This window comes from Labrus bergylta, chromosome 9, assembly GCF_963930695.1.
Source record: "Labrus bergylta chromosome 9, fLabBer1.1, whole genome shotgun sequence".
Classification (NCBI taxonomy): domain Eukaryota; kingdom Metazoa; phylum Chordata; class Actinopteri; order Labriformes; family Labridae; genus Labrus; species Labrus bergylta.
In genome coordinates, this window is record NC_089203.1 from 29,985,114 (window position 1) to 30,013,001 (window position 27,888).

Consider the following 27,888-nt stretch of genomic DNA (forward strand, 5'->3'; position numbering starts at 1 on the left):
ATGACTAATGAAGAATATATTTGACATTGTTGCTTCCTTGGCGTAAAATGTCAAGCGTTACCATTTTCAGACGCAGAAATCAGAGGAGCAAGGAGGTTTCACTCTTAGTTTGAACCGCCTACAGCTAAGACTGTTAAAGTACAGATCCATTTTTTAGATCGAGTTTAATGTGTTGGAAATAAATAATGACACTGGGGCAGTCTCATTCCAAAATATGGGCTGTTTGGAGTTTTTGTCCTTCAGTGTTGAATTCTCATTTTCTTCCTCTTATATTGCTTCCTATCCAGAGTGGTCTTTGGTTTTAATCTCCACATTTGCTGCAATATCATCACTTCCATGCCTAACTTCCATGCATTAAATTAAAAAAATGTTTTAAGGTTTTGTTTTGGTCTGTAGAAAACTGTAAATTCAAAAGTAGGCCCAGCTCCCACATAAATCAAATGCACATGCAGGTGTCGTTAAGAAAGCATCTTTAATACCACAGAAAGCTACCTAATGAGAGTATGAGCCCAACACTCACAGGAGACAGAGCACTCGAGGGGCCATGTGGGAAAGAGGAGGTGCAGGAAAGAAAAGTTAAAGACCCTCAATTTAAAAATCTCTGTTCAGGATGCAGATGGACGGACACAATCACACAAGAAGCAAACGGCTCAGCTAATTATTTCTGTGGCTGATATTTTCCATCGAGTTCGCCTGGGGCTCAACGATGATGGAATCCACAATGATGTGAAATGCCTGGCACGGCAAATGGCTTGGCTGCGCCGGTCTCCTCGCATACTGACGCCTGCCAGGTCTCTTCACTGTAGTGATAGGACCTCTCCAATGAAAGCCCATCCCTCAAGTACACCAGCAGTGAAACCCAGACGGAGCCAGGCGTATAAATACCCACTCTTCACACCATGAAAAGACAGAATTACCTCACAGAGGTACAATCTTGGGGGGGGGGGGGGGGGGGGGGGGTGTATGGTTAGGTTTGCATGTTTTATTCATTGCAGTTTTTGTTGTTTGAACGGGTCCTTTTAAATTAGGTCGGAACTAAGTGTATATAAAGCATCAACATTATGAGGAGTATGTTATATAGGTAGACGAGTGCAGGGGTATATTTTACTCACACTTTCATAAAGTATTAATAACTGCATGGTCACCTCACAGCGAGGAGGTTCCTGGTTTGAATCCCCGTCTGACGGGAGCCTCACAGTGAGGAGGTTCCTGGTTTGAATCCCCGTCTGACGGGAGCCTCACAGTGAGGAGGTTCCTGGTTTGAATCCCCGTCCTTCAGGAGTCTCTCTGTGAGGAGTCTGCATGTTCTCCTCGTTCATGTGTGGGTTCTCTCTGGGTACTCCAGCTTCCTCCCACAGTCCAAACACATGCTCGTGAGGTTAACTGCTGACTCTAAATTGTCTGTAGGTGTGAATGTGAGTGTGGCTGGTTGTCTGTCTCTATATGTCAGCCCTGTGATTGGCTGGTGAACAGTTCAGGGTGTAACCCCGCATCTCACCAAATGACAGCTGGGATCAACTCCAGCCCCCCACAGGAGAAAATTGGTATATATGATGGATGACATGTAAGAATGTAAGATTATATGGGAAGGAAAAAAATAATTTCTCTGAGAATGACATTCAGCTACTTCTAAAAACTTTTGATTTGTGTGGATTTATAGAGACCCCCCTGAGGACAATGTAGTTACTTTAAAATCCTTTCCCTCGTGTATAAAGCACTAAATGGTCTTGGGCCAAAATACCTTTCAGATCTTGTAGTCCCTTGTGAGGCATCCAGACACCTCAGGTCCTCTGGGACAGGTTTACTCACTGCTCCCAGAATCAGAACCGAGCAGGTGAGGCAGCTTTTAGATACCTGTAGAATGAACAACAGAAGACCTGAGGCTCTCTACATCTGTAGGTGACACATTAATAATATAGTGTAAGTTTACTTTTTTTAAGTCAACACGGCCCCCCAAAAAACTGGTTACACTTAAGACACAAATATTTTGCATGACGTGGTGAACTCTTACAGAAATACTGGTTCATGGAAGATTATGAGAAACTTTTACGTCAGCTGCCGCCATCTTTGTTGTTTAAAGGAGCAGTGTGTAACTATGACCCCTAGTGTTTAAAATGGGTACTGCAGTCTAAATTCAAAACATTGTAGAGAGCTGTCTCCCCCCCCCCCGCCCCCTCCTCTTGAGAGTGGATGCTCACACAGGTCACCATGTGGTGGACTCTGAAGCTTCAGTGTTTATCCAGCTCTGCATGGGTCTGTAAACCTTTCTGTGTTCTAACCTCTCTCCATTTTTCAAAAGCATCTCCAATATTGATCCTAGTTTGAGCACGTTTCTGCTCGTGGAGCTTATTAGAAACATGCAGAGGCTTTTTAGGTCGGGTACAATCACTTCTATCTGAACCACTTCTCTTGACCGCTTCCATCGCTGCAACACCTGTTGACCTGATAACTGCTCTCATATCTGGCAAACCGAGGGGCGTCCAAAACGGCCGTGTAGGGGGTCGCCTTTAAAGCGCCTACCTTCTCTGGTCCAAACAAATCCAAAGCATTCAGGAGCAGAATCTAAAGTTAGAAGGAGGACATACTGGCTGCTGCATTGTTGTCAGAGAAGCCAGCACTTCAACATAGCATGTTTCCTTAATGTCTGATCATATAGTAAGATACCTTTATCATTTCATTCACTACATATCTGACAGATTAGTCCATTAACAATTCTAAACAAAGGTATGAAAGGCTAAAAAGTATAATTGTAAGTCTAAGCAGCAGTCCGTTCCTTTTCTATTAAACACCCATTACCCAAAGAACATTAAGTAGATGCAGCATATTAACTTACAATGATTTATTTAAACTTAGAATTGAAGATGAAAATACAAGTGTAAGTTCCTAAAGCAACATATCTATCAGAACTGATACTGTAGCCATTAAAACTGTATTACCTTGAGGGGATACTCACCAACATTCATTCATGTACCAAAGGAAAACCAGCTGGACAGAGGCCAGCTTTCCTGGACTTTTTCCTGGGGGCGACACTATTTATTACAGGGGAGAGTCTGACAGCACATGTCCTGACCTTCAGCCTGAAAGTGATACCATCACCAGACGCTTCCTTCCCTTTACAATTAGCCTGAGCTGTGCTCCAATTTCCCTCCCTAAATCCAACACCTAAAAAAGTAATTATCACCCCCATCCGTGCATCTGCTGCCTTAGGACACAAACGTCTATGAAATTCTGAGGACTCTGACTGCATCCACTGTGTCACAACGGCGTCAAAAGAATGTCAAAGTGCTTCAGTAACATTCAGGTAAAGAGTCTTTTCAACATGAATCTGTAATACACAAAGTTCAGTAACTACACAAAATTATAGCACACATAGTATGCACCTATTGTGCACTCATATTCAGAGGCTATGTTCAGCAGAGCCATGTAATGCCATGTACTTAATGTAATTAAAAGTCACCTGAAGAACACTGCAGAACACCTTGTTCTAGTGACCAGGTGCTGCAAGTAGTTTTCTTTACATTTCAAAGAAGCACATTTTCTTTTATTTTTCTGTACTTTGTAAATGTAAATAAATACCTTGCACAACTGTTTCATAAGACAGGTGCAAAGGTGCTCTGTCTTACTTGCAAAGGACTAACTGGAAATGTTTTGGGACCAATATATGAATTACCAATTCATGTATTTTTGCTTGTTAAACAGTGTGCATGAGTTTGCATAAATTACTTTAAAGAGGACATATTATCCCCCTTCTCCACCTTTTCAAACAGTCCCCTGTGGTCTAAATGAAACATCTGTGCTGTGGTAAAAATATAACATGAATCAAGCAGCAGAGGAGGTTTGTGACCCTGTATAAACCAGCTCTCTCAGAACGCTCCATTTTGGTGTGTGTGTCTCTTTAAATGCAATGACCCCGCCCCCTGAGTTTTACCTGTAGACATCACTCCTCTGTAGTGAGAATAAATATGGCGGACCTGCCTAAAGTTTTACTCTAGGCTGGGGGTGGAGTCCATGGGTGGAGATACCAGGGGAGGGGAGGGTATTTTCTTTTTACCAGAATCCCACTGTGACATCACAAGGAGAGCACATTTGAAACAGAGCATTTTTCTCTGTGTTATAAGACTTATGCAGACCACAAACAAAGGACTGGATGGGTTTATTTCACATATTGTGGGTCAGTAGACTCTCAGGTTACCCAAATATATGTTTAGAAACACTGTAGAAGAGGATTTTTCAAAATATGTCCCCTTTAAATTGTGACTTTGAACAATCATCTTCTTTTTGTGTTATAAAGAAATTAAGCCAAGGAGATATATATGTTTCCATTATCTTGTGTTGCAAAGTAGATGTGAAAGCTTTAGTTATAAAGAGTAGATCATTGATATTAATTGGCGTATGATTCTGCGCACAAGGTTTGCTTGTCTGCTTGCAATCACAGCAACAAAATGAGATAATTAGTCATGTATTTATTTTTATTCAGCTTGGGATCCCACCAGTGCATTTATTTATCTATGTAGCTTCATGAACAATAAACGAGAGCCTTGAGCTAAAGCCAGGCCCTGAAATGAAACCTGACTTATGCAAAGGAATCAAAAAAAATCAATATTTAACAACAAAAATGCACATATTTGTCAGTTAATTTGATTTTAATGTTTAATGTTTTTTAATTCATCTTTAAAATAATCTCATTGTGGATCATAGGCCTATCATTCAAACATGGCTTTAAAAAAATGCATAAAAACATGAAATTATCTCCCGGCATCTGTAAATATGCACTGAACTCAGGACTTCTGTGGTGTTGTACTGGGTGATAAATCTACACATTTCAGAGTGGCCTTTTGTTGTGACCGGCCTACAGGGCACACCTGTGCAGTAATCATTTGTGTAATCAGCTAGTCTCAGAACGCTCCATTTTGGTGTGCATCTTGACATGCTACACCTGTCAGGTGGATGGGTCATCTCGTGGTTGTGCTCTCTAATACAGAACTTCAACCAGATGCATGTGCAGCTCTGTGCACCCTTGTCCGTCAGGCTCGTTTGTCCATTTCATTGATTTCACATTTTAAAACTATTGCACCCCCAGGGATTTCTTGGTGTTTAAAGTGAGTATGGAGTTAAGAGTTGAGACTCAACCAGTTGTATCAGAGAATCTACATAAGACAGCTCATTTCAAAAGAAGTCTAATGTACTGCATGTATCGCCTCCAAAAATGTGGCTTTAGCTCCTCAGCAAATGTGTTGACGTGTTATCACACTTGCATGTTGCAGTAAAAAACTGTGACTAAGAGTCCCTACAGCAGATGTACGGATGAGTGCTGTTTATGTGCCTCCCACTGAGCCAGTACAGGATATAACTCAGCTTCTTCTGCAAGACGTTCAAGTCTTACAGCGAATGTAGTATATCTGGGCATGTTGAGTCTCAAAAGATGGAGACACTTGTGTTTGAGAGTTTATGAATGTGAATTAGAGTAGATCCTGACGAGTACATGCTGACATGTAGTGTACAGCTCTTTGATTGGGTGGAGGACTGGACTGGAAAGATGCTGTATATATGTATAAATGCAGTCAATTGTCATGAACCATATGTTACAAAGCATATGTGTACAATAACAAACACACATAGTTTTTAAAGTCTAATTCCTATATTTGGATTCTGCATAAAAAAGCAGGATTGTATGTTCTGGCTTTGTGTTTTAAAGGCTTTATATGACTATCTTAAGCGGCAACCTCCAGTGTTGATAGTTGAAGCCGATGCTGAAGTGTAAAATCCTGCAGTTCCTGGAGTGTCCACTAGAGGCTGGCTGCAGAAGCACAGGAAGTCACATACACATCCATTCTAAAAAGCCTGTTTTTACAGCAGAGATGAACATGTTTACAGCCTGGTTCAAAAAACCAAATAGGTGTGATTAGCTCATGTCTCAATGGACACACACTGTACGGGGAGGGTGAATGTTTTGATGACTCATCAGTTTTGATTTGATGAAGGATAAGAGTTATTCACAATAAGGCGTGTAGCTGACCTGATTGACAGGTGGGCGCGGTGTAACGGTTTGTCAGGAGGTTTAAAACCCGCCTCAGCTCCAGCTCTCAGCCTGTCGTTAGGTTGACTGAAAGTTAGACTGAGACAGCATTTCCAGCATGGAGACCGCCATCGATGGGACTCCAGCACCCCCTGCAGGAACAGACGGTTGACTTCACTCAGCCTTCATCCGATAACATTTACAGTCTGTGTTCTACTTGGATTGGAGGACTGTGGGTAGAGTCACAAATTGGAAGGGAGAGAAAGAGAGTGGGCAATGATATGTGGGAAAGGAGCCACTGCACCTCACATGAACAGAATTTGTCTTCTCTGGGAAATCTTTGATACAGTCAGTATTCTTCTTTAACTAGTGTTTCCACCGTGTGTCAGAGAGAGAGAGTGAGAGAGAGAGAGAGAGAGATTCGCTGAGATACAGTCCACTGCCTGTGTTCATCGCTGAGAAAGAAGTGCTGCATTGCATTCTGTGTCTTCTTGTTTCTCATTCCCACATCCAGCCTCTCGGATGTTCTAATACGAGTACTTAAAAACAGTCGGCGGATGAGTCTTTGAGTTTGAGCTGAGAAGGGCACCAATGTGGAGATATGTAATGAAGCAGAAAGAAGCCTTATCACGACTCAGAGACCTACTGGTGTTGGCAGTTGCTGTCGATTTCTCATCCAAATGATCTCCCACGTTTCCTCATTGGTCTGCGGTGAAATCCCTGCCAGACTGGCCAGATGTGTGGTTGTTTGCTTGAGCACATGTCTGATGCTAGCGTCCATTTTTTTTTTTGCTGATGAGTTTTATACCTACCCAAGGACAAATTACAAGATGACAGGACCCTGGATGTGAATATTTTAACTGGTTGCACTGGTTGGTCAGTTAGATGAAATGTTAAAGAGGCTTTGAGAGAATCTGTTGACCCGATTAGCCTTTGAGTTCATGCCTGTTTATTAAACCATAAAGCCATCTGTCCTGTCCTATGCTATGTGTATATATAAGCTGTACACTTTCCCACAGTGACAGAACTTTAGTTTCTGTCATTTATTCTAATAATAATGATTATTGTTCATTTTGAGCAGTAGATGACAGTTTGTGTGTTTCTGATCCCTCGTTGTGTGTCTTACCTCCAAACTAGAGTACATTTAGTTCTTCATAAATCAAAGCATCTCAAGTCAAATCAGCATGTTGTTTATTCACATATTTCATGGCACGGCAAAGAAATCTTAACAAGTGATGCCAAGGAGTTGGAAGTCCTCTCTCTTGGCAGACTGTTCGACTCGCTCTCCGCCACATGCTGGGTGTCTTTTTGAGATCTTAATGGCCCAATTATCACAGCTCCGGTACAGATCAATGGAGACCTGCCAGCCTGTGCTCCCTTCACAATGGGGGGATAGGAAAGGTGTGACAAGATGCACGAAGAGCCTTTGAAGGAGGTGACAGGTGCAGCCATTTCGCCAGAAATCTGTCTTTCTGCGGAAGGTGCAGCGGTGACAGGGAGCAGAATGTAAAATGGCAGCACTGCTCTTTTATGAATGAGACACAATGTGTACTGAATCTCCTTTGCCTCTGCTAACTGGCGGTAAATAGCTGTATTGGCTGCCGTCAGTAAGGACGCCTGAGAGAGAGTTTATAATATCCAAACCTGGTGGTACGTTGAAGATAAACTTGAGGTTTTTATCCCTCAGTATGGAATAAAGATAACAAGCTGTCACTTAGCTTTACAGAGGAGTCGCAGTCTGATTCACCCTGTCAAGGTCAGCCAGAAGAAAACACATCAGTCAGTCGTTGCACTGTTAGAAAATCTATCGACATGACATTCATTTAAAGCGTGCTGCAAAAGAATGCCTTGGCATCTTTTGGCATTTCAGTCTGCTCAGCAGGTATCTGTCAGATATGACTTCTACAGTCATTAACCTGTTTCCTAAAGTCAGGGTTGGTCATTTCCTCCTGATCCACTTTTTTAGATTCTGGTGTAAATTGTCTTTAGGTCCTGACAGAAATTAATAACTCATGTTCTCTGAAAAAGGAATTAAGAAAATCGATCATCTGTATCAGTTTGTAAGTCTGTAAAAACTTCAACCAATGTCTGCCACGAGGTACCAATCTGATGAACCAATCACACGCCTCCCTGTCTCCCTGCTCACTCTCTACCCATGGCGTGCACTAGCCCACACCCAAATTGCATCACTGATGACAGAGTTTATACTGTGAGTTTGTCGTTGGTCGTGGTGAGAAGTAAAATAGTCACGTTTAAAAAAAAAAAGTATTATGATAAAGAACATAGCAGGTTAATTACTTAAACGGAGATCGTAGCGGTCGCGTGCAGACATTCTATGGTCGTGCAGTGATCACAGGATATAAGCGTCACCACCCCCTTCCACTCGCTCCAGGTGAATTCTACAATTCTACAATTCACTTAGCAGACGCTTTTATCCAAAGCGACGTACATCAGAGAGTAAGAACAACACAAGCAAGGATCTAGAAAAAAGGGAACAATGTGAGTAAGAGCAAACGATCAGCTTTGAGTCTGATTGGACACACAGGTGCTGACAGGAAGTGACCAGAGGCAAAGCTCAACATTGAGGGCAGTTCTTGAGAGCTCTAATCTTTTTACACTTAGCTTGCACCGTGGTTCAGAGAGAAACATTTTTTCGATTTTTCTGTATGTCCAGCACATGTTTGAAAAATTGACAATAAAGATGACTTTGACTTTCAATTCAAATTCAAATTCAAAAAACTTTATTTGTCCCCTGGGGGCAATTCAAAGGTCACGTTTTGACTATAGAAACCATCTTAAAAGTCGCCGTTATCAACAAAACCATCGTCTTTATCCTCATCATCATCAATAATATGGAGACCATCATCATTAAGTTAGTAGGTATTCATGAATTGTTCAAACTCCTTTGTGGTAGCTTTTTCTTAAAGGTGCAAAGAGACTCTGCAGATTCGAATGGAGTTTGGAAGTTCGTTCCACCACTGGGGGGCGACAGAGGAGAGTCTAGTTAGCGTCTTCTCCTGATTATATCCTGCTGCGTTCTCACATCAGCTCACTCTGACTTTCTGCAGAATAAATACGAGGAGGTTGGAGGAGAAACTCTGGATGAAGAGAGAAACATTCAGCCGTTTGTGTTCACACATGCAGCTCCTCCTGTAAAATCGTTTTCTGCAAGTGGGACAGATGTGTTGCCACTTACAAGTCTACAAGTCATGGTACAGTGTTTTCCTAAAGTTTAATCTACTATTATAGCAGCTTTGGATTTGTAATGTTTGTAAAAACCAAAACTAGTAGCAACACTTAAACACACAAGCAGCCAAATCGATGTGTTCCTTCTTTCTTTCACCTCGCAGCGATTAGAGCAAAACATGCAAACTATCGGAGCACATCTTCCTGCTCGTCTTGCTTTCTCTCTCCTTTCATGAGACTCTTTGTTAGCAGTGCACTTCACAGTCATGCAGCTAGTACTAGCCCAAGGCCTTAGGTGTGCTCTGCACTTAGCACTGGGAAATCAATAATGTTCGCTGTGAATCTCATACCTGAGTGCAGAGGGCCAGGCGGAGATGTGGATTGTGGCTGCTTTACTGGAGCTGTGATCACACAGTGAGGACCTCTACCACAGTGTTCAGTCACATTTGGATCCAGTCCAGCTCAGAGAGACGGTCTCAACTCAGGACTCTCCTATTACCTGGTATCATGTGGTTTTTTTAAGACACCAGGTCGACTGATAGGTACCACTGGAACTGCTGAAAAAGCCATAAACCTGCCCGCTCATTCTAGGTTGGAACACGAGGGCATTTTTCTGGAGAGAAATTCCTCTCACACAAACGTTGTTCCCCCCCCGAGGGATTACTCATCCCCATTAAAACGGAGCCCTTCTGCTCTTTCTCCAAATTGAGTGACCTACTGACTAATGAAGGCTGTCATCACAGCTCGTCACCCATCATGACTCCCATCCACTAGAGACCAACAAGCTTAACCCTTTACTCCTCAGATTTGCATATTTGAAGAGGGGGACAACAATGGCAGACTCGAGGGTGTTTGAAAATTTACACTTTTGGGGAAAAAAAAAGTGTGAAGTTTGAAGTGAAAGTTAAAATGCTCTGCTAACATTCAGAAGTAGCGACATGTGGAAAAGGTTCTCCAACAATTTGGAAAAGGATGAAAAACAAATGTTAAATACCAGATTATATATATATTTGTAAATTCATGCATTCTTTGTCCTTCTCAAAACTCGTCGCAAAAATAACCCCAAAAACATTGCAATTTGACAGTTATATGATCAATTCAGTTGGCAGCTGCAAAACTATCAGATGTCTGGTAAGCTAACTTCTACCAAACATCCCACCCTAAACATTGTTTTCATTGTCGGACTCTGTCCTTCTTTTAAAGCTGCAGAAATATCGGTTTTTACAATTGTTTTAATACAATATGTTCTTGCTCCTGCACCGCTTGTAGTATATGAAGTTTAACTTTATTACTAAATTAGACCTATGCATTTCGGCTTGTGGCCCTCATCAGGGTCAAGACTGTAAGTCTGTCTGGCACGAGCCTGATCAAGGGTCTTGGTGGTTGATGGAGTTGTGCCAGAAAATCTGCTTCTTTAGAGCACTAAAAAAGTTCAGGAAATATTTGTCTTAAAAGGCAGAGTTGGTTGTTTTTGATAACTAGCATAAGTTTGAAAGTAGCATTCCCTCAGTGCTCCGTCCACACCCCTTTAAACCAGTGTTGACTCAAGTGACATCACTCGAGGCAATTAATCAGATATCGAACAGCTCATGAGCTGTATCAAGAGTCCTTCATGTGATCTGTTAACCGACCGTCTCTTATGAAATCACGGACGGTTTTAAAACTTTCACGTTGAGATTTCTCATGTTGGGTAGCCTCAGTTGAATTTTAAAAAGCAGTCGTTGAACGCAGCAGAACTTTTATCAGGTGCTTTATGAGCAGGAATAATTATTCATATACGGCACGCAGAGCGATGTTCCACATAGCGAGAGCCTTCAAAGGCGTTTTTCATTCGCTGCGTATCTTCAGGTGCCTTCAGAGCAACAATGAGCACACTGAAGCGAACGAGCGGCTTCGCCCGCAGGCTTTGTCAGAGTCATCCCTCCCATAAGAAGGATGCTACTGAGTCAAACCTGCGCAAAACCTTCCCTTTCTCTCAGCAAATACTGAACACAGCAGCTCTCTGGAGGCTCAAACATCACCCTTAGACGGCCGATTATAACTACTCCAATTGGATTGTGAGTAAAACATCAATCTGGTTTAGCTGTGTGATGATCTCATCCCCCTCAAGCTACCATCAGGGACCCAACAGGGTTATAGCTCCAATCTGGAGATTACCACCTACTGTTTTTCTGATTCTCCCTAAATGGAGGGATGTTGCAAATTAAAACATAATAAAAAACATTATTCATAATTATGTTCAGAACTTACAGCATTTAGCAACACCCACAGTGACAGTTTGTGTCGCCTTGTGGGCTCTAAAGGGGGTCAAGAGTGAGGAAAAGGGGGGCTTAAAAGGAATAAAGGCATTGCTAAATGTTGCCTGTCCTCAATGCTAATTTGGCCTCTGTGGCAGAAGAAAACAATGGGGTGAAAGTAATTTAACGGGCTGTCTTCAGCCAGAGGAGATGAGAAATAATGAGCAAATAGCAACAATAAAAGTGGAATAATACCAGGATTAGCAGTGGCCTCACAGGCTTCTGTCCAGCCTGGTTTGTTATTTACAAGTTGTGCACTCAGAGGCCTGCAGCTGCAGATAATAATATTGTCTTCGGCAGCAAAAGCAATAAGGGTAAGCAGAAAACTTGAGGCACAGCCCACATCACTCTCCTTCTCCCTGGTGGAATATGTGCAGGAAGGAGCGGAGGATCATGGGTAGTCATTAGTGAGCTGGAGGTGATGCTTTTTATTGTTTATTGCTAATTCATCTACGTTGTGTGGAAGCTGTATCCTGATGTGATCCTGTGGAGAGGAATTTAAGTGGAACTTCCCTGAGCAGTTTGAAGGTAGAAGAACCTCGTTATTTTCTGTACACAATGACTGAAATATGGAGCTCTTTTATTACCTACGTTTAATTTAATTGCAAACTGTTGTTTAGGAAAATATCCAAATAGGGCATACCTGGAAAAGTTTTTCATCGTTCACTTCACAGACATTCACAGTAATCCCTGTGAAGTTTGATATGTGTGCTGCGTCATCCGGTGTTTTATATTTCACTGAACACTTTGTGCCCATCAATCAACTGTCTGCTTTGTTCTCTGCAGTAATGTACTCACAAATATTCCCAAGACAGTGATCTGAAAGTTGGGAACCGTCGAGATAGGCTGTTTCAGTATTTCAGATCACAACAATTCTTCAAAAGCGGGTCATACACACACACCTGTGGATGAGTGTGTTTCATTGATTTCTGCTCCCTGAGATGGTTTTTAGCTCCATGTTGGAGTCTGGCACCTTCGCTCTCCACAAGCCCACGAGTGTGCTGATTAGGAGCTGCTCTTCTTCTCTTTAGACTATTGTTCAAACTCCTTTGTGGTAGAGTCTTTGCCTTCATGAGGAGTTCACGGGCTGGCCAGCCCTCAGGGGTCACATGCACCTTGCTGGCTGCTGAAGGGATCGCTGCAGGGCGGACGGATTGGGGAGAGATCACAGACAAAGTCGGAGTTGCTGGTTGGCTCACCGAGCTCTGCAGCAAAACTAGCTTCATATTGACCTGCTTCTTCGTGGCTCCTTTAACTGTGAGGGGCCCTCAGAGACTCCTTTGACAGACAGAGAGAGCAGAATAAAACCAGGACTTTATAATTATTATTATTAATCAATCAATCAATCAATCAATCAATCATTATTCGTAAAGCACCAATCAATTCATAACAAGTGTTATCTGGAGACGCTTTACAAAAAAGCAAATGGGATAATATGCAGGAAGAATTTCTTCTTTGTATTCCTCACGTTATCGTCCACACTTCCTCTCCGCTGAGGTGGAAGTCGGAGCAGGCCGTGCATGAATGAGGAGGGCGGTGGTTGTGGGGGCAACACAGGGCGATGGTGGAAGCTGGGCGTCAGGGTCGTCGGGTGGTGGTAGAGCCTGATCAGCTCGCTGAAGGTCAGGGGAGCTCTGTCTACTCGAGAGCTCTGCTTCTGCTGTTAGGACAAGGCCTCCTGGACTTCTGGCACCGAGGGGATGGAGGTCCATAGCAGCAGGCCCTCCTCACCGACAATCCCGAGCAACCTACAACACTCGAGAGCTCAGGAGCTCCACGGAAAATATGTGGTTAGTAACTGAGATTCACAGATAGCGACATGCAGTAAGCATTATAATTGAGAGTTGGAATGAATGAATTCAGTGGTGTCAGTCGTGTGAGGGGTGTTGAGTTTCCAAACAGTTTCAAATCTATAATTTCAACAGCAAACAATTGTTGGTCAATACGAGTCAAGAGAGCAGAAACTGTGTGCAGAGTAAATAATGATTGAAGGAACTGTAATGAAGCTTGTGTTGATTTCCCTTGCAGGATGTCAGGTAGCTTCTGCAGGTGCATGCTGGGTTTTTTTGTAGTCTACAAGGTTAAAAAACACAATTTATGTCAGCATTAACAAATGGAATGTGATTAATTAAGATCTGAAATGAATGCATTCCTTTTTTTTTTCCTGATTAATCTCAGATGCTTTTTTGTCCCTTTAGGCTCACCGTAGATATTAATAAAAAAGATATTATGGATCCTTTGATTGGCTGGTGAACAGTCCAGGGTGTAACCCCACCTCTCGCCCAATGGCAGCTGGGATCGGCTCCAGCCCCCTTGCGACCCCGAACGGGAAAAAGCGGTATAGATAATGGATGGATGGATATTCAATAAACCCCATCTCCATCTTCTAGTAGCTCTGTATTTTCTAAATTAGAGTGGAGGACTCCACTGTGTGTGTGTGTGAGTTTGTGAATTAGAAGTTGTCTTTTTGATTCATTTGCACAGATTTAGTGGACGCTAAAGGAACGCGATCCTCTTGGGATTCAGGCCCTGAGAGCGTAAACAAAGACCAACACACAGGAGCACAGTACTTCACAGTTAGGGTTTGGTGACTATGACAAACAGCAGAGTACATACATTATAATATATTACTCTGGTATACTTTCCACAAGGTCTTACAGCGCCGGGGGAATTGATCTCACTTCATCTCTTCATCACTCTTCCTTTAACAGATATGTAAAGAAAGTTTTTATTTATTTATTTATTTTTTTTATCAGGCTTTTCACGATTCCCATATTTGATTCAGTGAGTCTCCAAAGAACGTACTGTTTCTTATCCCTCATCACAACTGACAGACAAAGTAAAAATGCATCGCACTGAAGCAATCCACTCTTGACTGGCTACGGCTCCCATGAGAGAACACACTCCCCACAACAATGAGCTACTTAGACTGCCAGAGGACAAGATGCCTGTGCAAAGAAGAGAGATAAAAAGAGGAGTTAGATGTGGGGAGGATAGAGGAGGGGAGGGAGGAGGAGGAGAGGGAGCTGGGTTATGGATTTAACAAAACATGATGTGAGGCATATTGCGCACCAGAATGAATGAACACATTGTCTTTAGCATCCAAATGCTGAATCAAAGTGCACATGAAGGGAATTAAACCGCAATTACGGAGACGAGCGGCGGTGTGCTAACATATATAATGACACTCGCATGGATCAGTGGGCTGATTTAAAGTGCTGGCAGGTAGACTGTGGAGATGTGATGACTCACTGTAAGCGGTCAGGGAGAGGGAAAACAAAAAGACAGACGGAGTCAGAGCTCAACACTGACAACCTCTGAAATGCGGGGGTTTGATTTGTGATATATTCTTGTAATTGTAGTCGTCTTTAAAGGCATCTGAAATAATCAACTAATTGCAAAGTTACACTATGATACTACAACTCCCATTAGCATTGCTCATTGGTCCATTGGTGAAGATTATTGCCTTGTGATGCATGCTATTGTCCGACGACACTTCCTGTGGAGAACATGGCGGAGATGTGACAGGATGAGCTTTGTAGCTGCAGAAAAGACAGTTCAACAAAAAGTGGAAGTCAGGAGGAGATTTGGGTTTACAGCGGTAATATAGATTTCAAAGGGTCGTAAATCTAGTTCAAGTAAATCGTAGCATGCCGTAGTCGGCTTTAATCATTAATCAGTAAAATGTAATTTCCCCGCTACAAATTTGGAATAATATTATAATAATAATAATAATAACAACATCAGGGGAAAACCTCATAATGACATGTAATGAAGGGGTTAAAGGTTATTATAGAGGCGCCTCCATCATATGAAAATATTGATGATAAATTAAATAGTAAAATAAAAAATATCACTGTGATGTTGCACACTGACAACACTTTAAATCTGTTTATACAATACATTAGATTCAATATGTGAGATACAATATGGTTAAATACAATACATTACAATAGGGTACAATATGATACCGTTTAATGTGATAAAATAGGAGAGGATCGGATACGATGCCCGCGTTGTCCACATATGAAAATGTGTGATACGTTTTCAGTCATGTGGTGTTTTTGTGATTTTAACACCATGAATTATTTAAATCGCGGTTGTTACACGCCACCATAAGGCGTCCCTGTGGGGCTAACAACAAACCACAAGTTGACGCAATAAACACTGTACACCTAACCAAAGTCAGACCAATGGATTTAATAACAGGCAGACTAAATTATCAAACAAAGATCAACTCGAAAATAATGTAACTAAACACAACAACACACAGTGCCTGGGAGTCCCAACTCCAAATGCCTCTCTTCCTGAAGCCAGCTCTGAGGCCAGGTGTACCTCGTTGTTCACTTAGCAGCTTCACCTGGGCAGGAGACAACAGAAAGGGAGAAGGGACAAACAGCACAGGGGAAAAGATATACAGCCTTAACAGCGGTTGAAGGACCGAACCAGTTTTAAGATCTGTTTCTGTTTTGTTTTAAAGGAAGTTAAACATGCTGTGTAATGAGATCTTCTGGCTAGTAAATAAAACATCTTTATCTTCACTTTACTGTGAATTTTAAAGATCATGGAATATTATTGTGGTATTCCTTTCATTTGCTGCATGGGTACTTTGACTTTGGTGAGGTTTTCAGAATATTTCTTTCACGGCTTAAAATTTAAATCTTTCTGTAAAAAAAAAATCCCCGTGAGTAAAAACTCTGCAGTCATTCCAGGCAGAGTGTAATAAGATCAGTGGTATGGAAATCTTTGAACGAATCAGTGAACTTAAAGTACAGAGAAGATGCAAAGTCAAACATTTTTTAGCGAGACATCAAACCTTTATCATTAAATATGATTCTCCACTGAGCCACACAGGGAGAGTGTCTCTCTGCTTGTCTGAACTGAAGATCTATAGTGACCTTGTGAAGGACTAAGCAAGCAGAGAGAATGAGCACATCCGCACAGTTACACTTCAGGTGAGAGGTTGAATCAGCATTTTGTCACATTATATTGATGTAAATGTTTAATCCCCCCCTCCGGATCATATTTTATCCCCTCCAGCCTTTATAATACATCCACAGCCCGGGACAACAATGGCGGCTCTCTCCTCGAGCTGTCATGTGATTTCTCTACGTCCATTAAAGAACTTCAATTACACTGTCATTTCAACGACCTTGACAGAGTGAGGGAAAAATCAATAGATGCCCTGTTTTTATTCCCCCCCCCCCGATCCATACAGGTCGCTCCTCACCCCTCTCCCTGAGCTCTAATTCTTCATTTGACAAAAGATTACTGCGCTTTATCATCTCTACCACAAAATAAACGACGCCCATAAAAGTGGAAGAACAGATTTATTTATCTCCTCCTGGATAATTTGGACTATACATCAACGCTTCAGGGCGCCACAGCTCCGTGTAACACAGACACTTTGACGAGTGGAAGGTTATTGTCAACTGCACTTAAAAGCCACTGTGAGGATCCTGAATGTGTGTCGGCCTTGGTGACCCTCTTAGACAAAGAGATATGTCAACGATAGAATGTAAACAAAGACAGTCCCGGTTGTTGTGGGATTGAAAATGACTGTAAAGAAATAATCGTCCAGCTGATGGTCTGGTTTTCTATTGCAGGTTGTAAAGAAGCACCAGGATTATCAACAGGAGCTTTAAAGCGACATTATGGAGGAAGTCTGTTTGGTGCATTTGGCACAAACCGAAGGTCTCTGAGTGCAGCTGCCATGTTGTAAAATACACTACTTAAAAAAACTCCTGAGATTTGTAGGAGGAGCTGTACAGTGTGTGTGAGTGCAGACAGCTGACATGAAGCTGGAGTTTAGGCCTTTCTACAATTCACTTATCAGACTCTTTTATCCAAAGCGACGTACATCAGAGAGTAAGAACAACACAAGCAAGGATCTAGAAAAAAGGGAACAATGTGAGTAAGAGCAAACGATCAGCTTTGAGTCTGATTGGACACACAGGTGCTGACAGGAAGTGACCAGAGGCAAAGAACAACATTGAGGGCAGTTCTTGAGAGCTCTAATCAGTATAGAAACCATCTTATAAGTCGCCGTTATCAAACAAAAACCATCGTCATTACCATCATCATCATCAATAATATGGAGACCATCATCATTAAGTTAGTAGGTATTCATGAAAGAGCTGGGTCTTTAGCTTTTTCTTAAAGGTGCAGAGGGACTCTGCAGATCACATGGAGTTTGGAAGTTCATTCCACCACCGGGGGGCGACAGAGGAGAAGAGTCTAGTCAGCGTCTTAGGACCCTGCTGTGAAGGTTGAAGGCCTTTACGCACCGACACCTTGCACTTTGAGTCCGATTTGTTTATTTTTTTATTCATTGTGAAAGTTTGTCGCGTGAGACAAAATGTCTCGTACTCATCACGCAGAGTGATCCAGCTCTGAAGAAGATTTAGTGGTTCTTTCACTAAAAACGGACTCAGTGTGCAAAAGGCCTTTTCTCCTGCCAGTATACATGTAAACGCCTTTCCAATATTTACTCTAGGTCGACTTCTCGCTCGCTCACTCTCTCTCTCTCTTTGGCTGCTGTTTGAACTAGTGCCGTAAACCTGTACGCACTTCTTAAGAGTGCCGCGGCCTGCTGTCAAAGTTACAAAGTGGTGAAATCAGGTAGACATGAGAGACGCCATTCTCCCTGTTAAAAGTGACTGTACTATGAGATCCATCTTTGAAACTATCATGTTTTTAAGGTGGGAAAGTTAAGTTAAAAAAAGTTACACATTGTTGCTTTAAAGTTTTAATGTTTATTGCCTCATTCTTCAATTTAAATGAATCGTCCCTGTGGGGAAATCATTTTTTGGGGGTAAACTGGCCCAGCTGAGTTTTAATCAAGCCAACAGAACCCGACCCCGTGGAAACAGGCCTCATACAGAGCCCCCCCCCCCACCTCCAACCATCATCATCATCATCATCATCATCATCATAACAGCAGCAACAATCCAAAAGCATCCGTCTGCCAAACTAAACGGCTTTCATTAAAGACATGCAAAATATGAGACTTGGCCCCGTTCAGCGGGACGAGCTTCTTCTCTCCGGTGAACACGTGCCAATATTAGGAGATTAGCATTTTCAGACTCATTATTGAAGTCATTACAGAGTCCTAAGACAAACTAACAACACTGAGGTAAGAGCTTATGGCTGCCAGAACCGTGTCCAATGTTGTCGATGGATTCACCTCTGCGGAGATGTTACAGTTTTTATGCCCATTACAGTAAATGTGTCCACTTCCTGTCCGTCCAAAGCAGAGAAACAACAGTGGTGATTTGTAGAAAATGCTAAAAAAATGAGCTGTCCTACTTGTGTGTTTCCTGACAGACTCTGAGACCTCTTATTATAGGCACAACATGACAATCCTCTCCAAGTGGGAGAAGGAAAAGTTGCTGTACAATGTGTCAACATGAACTGTGTCCTTCCTCCTACCTGCTGGTACCTCTTAAAAGTCATTTATTTGACATTTTTCAACACAGGGTTGCAGCTTAACACGACCTTTACCTGATAGTTTGACTACTATTTTGAAACATGAGTGAATTCACATTTTCTTATTCAGACATTAAGTGCAGATATCACAAAAAAAAAGCTATTTTGCTGGTCCAGTGAAATGGCCAAGATGACCCCATTGGATCGCACTAAACTGCAGACACATAATGAGCCACGAGCTGGTGGTTGTAGGTGGGCTGGAGCCTATCACAGCTGTCATTGGGCGAGAGGCGGGGTTACACCCTTGGACTGGTCGTCATCCAGTCACAGAGCTGACATATAGAGACAGACACTCACATTCACACCTACGGGCAATTTAGAGTCACCAGTTAACCTAACGAGCATGTCTTTGGACTGTGGGAGGAAGCCGGAGTACCAGGAGAGAACCCACACATGCACGAGGAGAACATGCAGACTCCACACAGAGAGACTCTTGTCAGACGGGGATTCAAACCAGGAACCTGCTTGCTGTGAGGCAAACCACTACTTCACCAAATATGAGAGAAAAACACAGTTAAAAACAGTCAAATAATCAGTGTTGCTCTTCAGACACAGAAAAACGACCTAAGATATTCTAAATTCATGAAAGGTGATAATTAATTATTAGTCAGACTTCCTTCTCATTATCATGTTGATTACTGAATCACAGTTATTCGCTCCCCGAGTGTAATCGACTTCATCTAGATGGTGCCTTTAGTCGATTGTTAATTTCTTGCACTTGCTAAATTGGAGCTCCATTTGAGGGTAATTAGCACACATTATTTAGATCACTCGACATGCGGGAATAAAACCTTAATGTATGCTTTTGTCTAACAAGTTAAACTTCTGAGTTTACTCTGTGACTGCTTTATTTCAACAAATATGTAAAGTCGTTTGTAGTGTTTGTTTTCTTGTTGCTAATGTTTGTCTACATTCTTGTAAGTAGTTACAGTAGTTCACACACCAAAGCTCCGGCTCACAGTCTACGTTTCTTGGGACGCTGCTGTTGATGGTTTAGTATTCCTCCTCCTGACGCTCCTTTCATTTGAATACGAGGTGCCGAGTGCAACTCCCCTGTTCCCGGATAACTCGTGCTGTACCCAGGGACTTCTGTCTACTCTCAGACATTTAAGGAGAACACAGAGATGCAGAAGGAATATGTGGGCCTAGTTTAAATGAGCAGGCGTGTTCCTCCTTCGTCTCAACAGATTAGAGGCCAAATTAATATTTCAGCTTATATCCTCAACTAGCCTTCTTCAGTTCAAGACTTAAAGAGGACATATTCTAACCCCCTTTTCCACCTGTCCCCCTGTGGTCTAAATGAAACATCTGTGCTGTGCTTTGGTCAAAATATAACATGAATCAAGCACCAGAGGAGGTTTGTGACCCTGTAGAAACCAGCTCTCTCAGAACGCTCCGTTTTTGGTGTGTGTGTCTCTTTAAATGTAATGATGAAAACGACCTCCTAGGTTGACCGTAGTCAATACGACCAGGTGAAATCGACCTGAGGAAGAGAATATGTTTACAGAGGAGTTAATGTATCAGAATATACTTTACATGACATTTTTATCACAGCAGCACAAACAGCAACAGTATGACATCTTTCAGTAGCAGTTCACACTTCCTTATGCAGCGGTCCTTGATGTAACTCCAGTGTTTCCATGGCAACAATAAACATGCTGTGTCTGTCATGGCTGCCGCCGCGTCAAAACACGTCCCGTTACAACTCTAAAATGAAGGATTTATCTGTCTTTGATAACTGTTTGAAGTATTAAAGGTCATGTAAGAACTCAACTTTGTAACTTTGGTGGCTCATCAAACCCAGACGCGTCAAAGGAGACACATCTATAACAAACTTCAGTTGAGGGACTTCATCTTGTACTTTTAGAATCAAGTGTGAGCCCTAAAATTGAATGAACCTGAAACCAGTTCAAGGAGTTTGTTTTTCGGTCTGTGAACAGATAATTTAATCACCAACACATGCATCCTTGACGGTAATCTCTTTAATACAATAACATTAAATAAGAAATGTTGAGAACGAGGCACGCGGGACGCCCTGAGGTTCGCCTCAGGCTGTCTGGCTCTGATTTCAGCCAGATTACAAACCATACAAAACCTGAACTTTCTTTTCCAATCACTCCAGGACTCCTTAGTGTTTTGCAAAAAGTTTTTTTTAAAACGACTTAAGCTTAAACAGGTGATCCATCACAGAAAGCATTCAGCAGCTTTAAGCTCATTTGGCCTCAGTTTGTGTTGGCACAATGTGGGCTGATTATGGAACCATTTAGTGGTGTTCCCCCGTTTGAGACTTAATGAAAGCATCGCTGAAATGTGTTAGAATGTCCATCTTCACAAGACAAATACTGAGTGTGTTTCCATGGACTTGAGTGTCCCGATTATGAACCTTATCCTGGTTTGGATAATATTATAACCAGAGAAACATATTCATATCCCTGTGTTGTAGTCAAAACCACACTAATACAGACTTAAACCCTTTTCACACATACGTAAATCTCCTGAAAACCTCCAGAGATTAGTCTACCCGGAGGTTCTTTAGGCTATATGTGAACGCAAACAGCCGAATTTTTAGCGCAGACTTTACCCAGAGTTTCTCCGGCCAGACCCCGAGTATTTCCGCAGAAAGTGATATCACGCATCGACTATTGCAACTCTCTACTGGCAGGTTTTCCTACATGCACTATCAAACCCCTAAAAGCGTCTGCTAAGTGAATTGTAGAATTGTAAAGTCAGAATGAGCTGATGTGAGAACGCAGCCGCATATACTCCGGAGATTTCAACTCGAGCCAATAGAAAGAGAATGACGTTTATACAGTGACTGTTTAAAGTGTCTGCACGCGACCACTACGATCTCCATGCACGTCATTAAACGTCTGCATTCTGTTTTCTGTTGGTCAGTTTGTTGTTCTCCTCTCTTTTGTGGATGTTGTCATTCCATTGGATTACACATAGCATTGATATAAAGACAAATATTCTCATTATAACGTTGTGTAGCGGACTCTGTTGCTTCAGCCGCTACTTCTGCGTTGTTTATTTACGCCACGTCTTACGTCAGGAAATCCCCCGACCCCCCTCCCCTCTGACAGGGAAAGTCCCCCGCTGTGAGGAGCATGTGTGAACGGCTAGGTCGGGAGAATCTCCGGAGAAGTTCTCCTGTAAATATCTAGATATTATCCAGAGTGCATATGTGAAAACTGCTCAAGACATTCCCGAGACCAGAGCGCTACAAGACCGAGACCATAAATATAACTGAAAAAGAATCATCTTGAGCTGACATATAGAGACAGACAACCAGCCACACTCACATTCACACCTACAGACAATTCAGAGTCAGCAGTTAATCTAACGAGCATGTCTTTGGACTGTGGGAGGAAGCCGGAGAGAACCCACACATGCACGAGGAGAACATGCAGACTCCACACAGAGAGACTCCTGTCAGACTGGGATTCAAACCAGGAACCTCCTCACTGCTAACTACTGCAGCACCATGCAGCATTCAATTCAGCTGACTTAATTGTTGTAAATTGAATTAAAACTTATGGCAGCCCAGAATAGAAAAATCAATCTTAGCTGCATGTTTTTAGTTTGATCCGTGTGAGATGCTACATAACAGGATTTAACAGCCAGTGCCTCTGAAACGCACCAGGCTCATCCTCTGGCCTTGTTGACTGAAAGCTTACCTGTCTTCTCCACAGCGGTGTCCTCTCTCTCTCTGCGCCCATCTGTGCCTCTTCCTGCTTCGTCTCTCAGGTTATAGACAGGAGATATCCACGCATCAGAAGCTCCTCTCAGGCGCCTGTGAGTCTTCCAAACGGGTGCAGCTGGCTTGGCAGGATGCCGGAGAGTTAAGCTCTGATCTGGCAACACAAGAGGCCTTCTCTCTCTCTCTGCAGCGGGGTTCTTTAGGTTTCTGCTCACATGACACCACACACTGCTGCTCACTGTCCGCGGGGACTTCCAGCCTGAAAGGCTCAGAAGATGTTTGATACAGAAAAAAGTGAAGTGAATGTCGTGCATAAAGCGCCGTCAGATAAAGCAGCACAGATGTAACATTTGTGCACCTCTTGTATCATTACATCTTCATTTGATATAAAACCATGAATTGAAACACAAACTCAGACGGAAGGTAAGTGACGGAACTCGATTAGAGTTTGAGCAGATGGAGGACCCCGACTTTTTTTTCACTTTTACTCATGTTTTATTCATTCATTTATCTGCCTTTTTATTTGATCTTACCTTGTTTGTTGGCCTCTTATTTATTCTTATACTTACCTTTTAAGAAGTTGGATTCAGTTTTTTGTGAACATGTTTGATAAGTATCTTGTATTCTGCCTCTTGTCTTTCTCACAAGTAATGACCAAGTAATGTGTTTTTTAGGCTGTTGTATTATTTTGTACAGGTCAGTTAGTGCGTGTGTGTTAACTACCTACAATCTATACCTCAACCAAGTCTCTGTAGTTGTTTTTCTTAATTTGCACGCCTACTTTCAGGATGTTACTCAAATTAAACCACCATAAACGCTGAATGCACAGCTCTGACAACAGTATCAGATGTTGTTGCTGTGTGTTGTGTTGCTCCACACTCCTCTTCACTTCCTGGTCAACATTACTATGCTAGTTTTCCTATTTGGGGTGCCAATGCATCTGAAAAAACCTCCTGAAGCTGTGAAGCTGTCTGGGAAGCTCCTAAATTGGCTTTATTTTTAGGAGTTCCCAGAATTGTATGAACCCGGAAAGTTGTGTTTTCTCCGGAGAGCGTTGTGTGCATGCTTTCCACTCTATTATTAACGGAGTGACAAAAAGTAGTACCTCCACCTCCACATACACAAACCTGCTCCAAGTTTTCAAAGCTTTCACAGTTTGAGGTAAAACAGTCATTTACTGAATTCTCTTCTCACACTATGTTCTTTTCTCACTGAACATAAAGTTACATCCAAGGTGGAGAGCTAAACTCAAATCAGCTATAATTGCTTCAGTTTCATCGCACCAGGGAGAGAGATGTGCATTTGATCCTCTCTGCAGGCATTATTGAGGGTGAAAACGAGCGTAGAAGCAGATGTTGCATCGGAGCATTTTAATCTCTGACATACCTGGATCTATTTTTCATCCTGTGAATAAATTCAACAGCTGAGCTACTTTCATGTGTTTGTTTGGCAGCCTTTTTGGATTGTTTTCCTCTCCAGGAAACTAGAGAATTACTAATCGTAACATGAACAGGAGGATAGGAACTATTTTCTTAAAGGGCTTTTTGCCTTTATTTGACAGGACAGTGGATAGAGTAGGAACTTGGGAGAGAGAGTGGGGAATGACATGCAGGAAAGGTAGCCACAGGTCGGACCTGAACACCGGCAGCCCGCCTGGAGGACCACATCCTCTATACAAGGGACATGGACAAACTGCTAAACCAGAAATACACCTTCTTATAGCAACGATATGTAGGAATTTGGTGTTGTGTGTTTTGTTGCCCAGTGAAGGGACTCAGAGTGTTGTTTGCACAAATCGGACTCTGCTAGCGTCGTCAGCCCATTGTTCTACATTACTGTATGTGTATCAGTCATTTTTCAGTGTTTATTGCATGGCCTTGCGGAACAGTCTTTACATTTCAATGCACATCTATATGAGCATGTGAAAAATAAACATCTTGAATCTAGCAAACTGTTAGCATGTGGAGTATGTGTTTGTGTATGCAACTGTTACCATGACGACTACAGGCCGTAGCCCGATGTCTGCATCGGTGAGGCTAATTTATTAAATGCTAGTTGAGATACGTTTGTGAGGTTTGAAATGTATAAAGCTGACTCGAAGATCGTCGGATGAAAGAGACGAGTTTTTGGTGGCAGAAGGATTTATTGATTTCTTCGTATCAAACCTGAGACAGAACTCAGGTTAAACGACTTTCTGCAGCCGATAAATGTGCTGAACATGAGACAACGATGACACCGCTAACGATACAGGCTAACTGAATAATTTCTGCAGGGATGTACACTCTGCTTCTCGCTCACTCACTCTCTCTCTTTTTCTATTCTTCTCTTCATCCGTCACCGTCCTCTTCCTCTTAACCTCAGCTGTCGTATCACTCAGTACAGAGACGAGCTAACTGGCTGCTTTGTAGCTGAAGGCTGCTGTGTGAACTCGCGCTGTAAAGCTGACATGTAGGGTAGAACTCTACCAGACCTGCTGCCAAAGTTACATACTGCAGTAAACAGGTGATCAGGGCGCTCTGTGGACATGACAGAGACGACATTCTCCCTGTTGAAAGTTTTATGAGTTATGAAATTGACCTCTGGAACGACTATTTTAAGGTGGAAAAGTTTCACACTGTTGCTTTAAGAGAATGTTTTTCTAACAAACTTATCAGGAGTCCTTCCATATATTCAGTGTGACCTCGTTAATTACAGATGACCTACAGCTCTTGCTTGCAGATCATAAAAAAGTGATAAACTGCTTTGTGCACGATTGTTACGATAATCACTGAAAAGTAGTGACATTGAAAATCAGATCAAAGACGGAGACGACAAGTAAAAACGATAAAACTGTTTAATGTTTGACATTTAGAGTGTGTGAATAAACTTGATGATGACGCAAAAAAAGACAAACGTTTTCTACTCGTCGGTGTAAAATCCTGCCTCAGAGAGCACTTTAAACGGCAGTAAAACAAGCTGTGAAGTGACAGCTGTCAGATGTCATCCAGCACACCGACACTTCAGCGAGGCAGGGAAGTACTCAAGGTGTCTTCAGACAGACATGACATGTCAAAATAAAGGGAGGGGTGGAGATGAATAAAGCATTGTTAGTGAGAGTTTTTGAGCAGCGACTTTAAGAAAAGTACCATTTCTCAAACATTAGAATAGATGAGTGTGTGTGTGTGTGTGTGTGTGTGTGTAGAGTATATCTCTCATTTTCTGTCATAACAGACTTTTTATTGTTTTTTTAAATTATTTTCCATTTGCGGAGGTAACATTAAAATGACAGACTTTAAGATGCTGCTGCATCATTCTTTTCTGCATGTTACAGCAACCTTCCCTCATAACTTTACAAAGGCACTTTCACGTAAACTTGACATTTCATGTCATTTGCCATGTCAGCTGTTTTTACTTTAGTCAATGTGTGGACCTCCACTGGGTCCGCTGCGATGCATCCCATCTCCCCGGCTCCTCCCCTTGTGTATAAAAGCTGTTTTAGTCAAGGACTAGAGAGAAGAAGAAGAACATACTCTCTGATTATTTGGATGTTAGTAAGAGTTTTAGGATCACATTTGTTCTGTGTCTGTTTACATGCAATGTGAAGCTACGAGCTAACTAAAGAGCGCTAACTTTAGCATGCTAACACAACAATGCAGGACAATGCAGTGAGCGAGCTTGAGAAAAGGACGATTTTGTCCGCCACTTGTGGCTAACTCCTTTGTGCAAACAGAAGTGGAGGGGGGTTGGAGGTGTGTCTCTGGAAGAGGGTGGAGGCTTCAGTATGGAGGAGGCGTGGCAAAAACAGCAGTTTGTTTTGGTTTCATGCCGGAGCTCAAGGGCGACATCTACTGGATCAAAGAGTTGCACATTCCTCCTTTAAAGCGGGATTCGTACAATACACCAAACATTAATTAAAAGCAGGGTTGGTCATCTTCTAAAACTAGCATGATTTTGAAAGTAGCATTCCCTCAGTGCTCTGTCTACACCCCCCCCCCCCCCCCCCCCCCCCCCTTGTGCTCCCTCTAAAGCCACGCCCCCTCACTTAGACGCACGAGCGCCGTCCCTCCAGAAGTGGACCTCAGCTCATCTCATTGTGTAGAAACTACGTCGTCTCATGTCTCATTCAGCGGTCAGTGAACTCACAGTATAAACTCCTAAAGTCATCGGTGACGAGCTTTGAGTGTGAGCTAGAGCACGCAAGAGAGCGAGCAGGGAGACAGGGAGGCGTCTGATTGGTTCATCAGATTGGTACCTCGTGGCAGACATTGGTTGAAGTTTTTACAGACTTACAAACTGATACAGATGATGGATTCTCTTTGTTCCTTTTTCAGAGAACATGAGTTATTCATTTCTGTCAGGACCTAAAGACAATTTACACCAAAATCTGAAGAAGTGAATCTGGAGGAAATTACCAACCCTGACTTTAAGTCATGAAATTAGATAAAATAAAAATGGTTTGATACTTAATTAAACATAAAAGCTTTCTGCATGACATGAAAGTAAATCAAAAGGTTGTAGACAGAAAATAGAAAGTTTTTTTGCATTGACATTTCCATGGCAACTATGAGAAAATAGTCTTTTGTCTTCTCCTGAAAATCCTTCTTGAGATTCATGGCTTTTTTCTCAGCTGTTATTCCTTCTTGAGCAGATGCTGTGACACACAAACATAGAAACACACATTCACACTGAGTTTGATAAATATCGCCCAGAGGTAAACACTAAGTGGGTTGGATGCAGGTGCAGATTATGCCAGGCTCACTTTTAATCTCTATACATCCCTGCAGACCGTCTGCTCCTTTTTAAAAAAGCACACATTGCCATAAATTGTTGGGTCAAACCACAGGAATAAAATGTGGGGAAACTCGTTTAAAATGCATCTGATCTCGTAATTCTTCCCCTTTAATGAATGAACTGTTGTGTCCTGATAAAAAGCCTGGGATAAGATTGGTTAGTTTTATAGCACAGCGTGTGTACGTTGACAAAGATGAATTTAACTGCCTCTCATAAATCAGGACAGCGTGCGGCGGTTATGTTGAATATTACAATCGAGAGCTCGGCCCGGATGCTCAGCGCTCACAGATTGGAGGCAAACACAACTGTGCTGTTAAACATCAAGGCCTTTGAATTTAGTTAAGGAGGACGGTCATATAAATGTTTATCAGAGGACTATAAATCAAGCACGGCAAGCGGTTTGAAGAGGGAATTCTCTGAAAGACTCCACA

The 27,888-nt window shown here is 42.3% G+C and overlaps 1 long non-coding RNA gene across 1 annotated transcript; it reads right to left on the bottom strand.

The window, feature by feature from the left end:
• Window positions 1-8,933: 8,933 nt before the first annotated feature.
• On the bottom strand, window positions 8,934-22,783 carry LOC136180013 (uncharacterized). The gene is made up of 3 exons (XR_010666938.1): window positions 22,665-22,783; window positions 12,968-13,271; window positions 8,934-12,777 (listed from the first exon to the last, which is right to left on the bottom strand). It is a non-coding gene; the product is annotated as an uncharacterized lncRNA (long non-coding RNA).
• Between the last annotated feature and the right edge of the window lie 5,105 nt (window positions 22,784-27,888).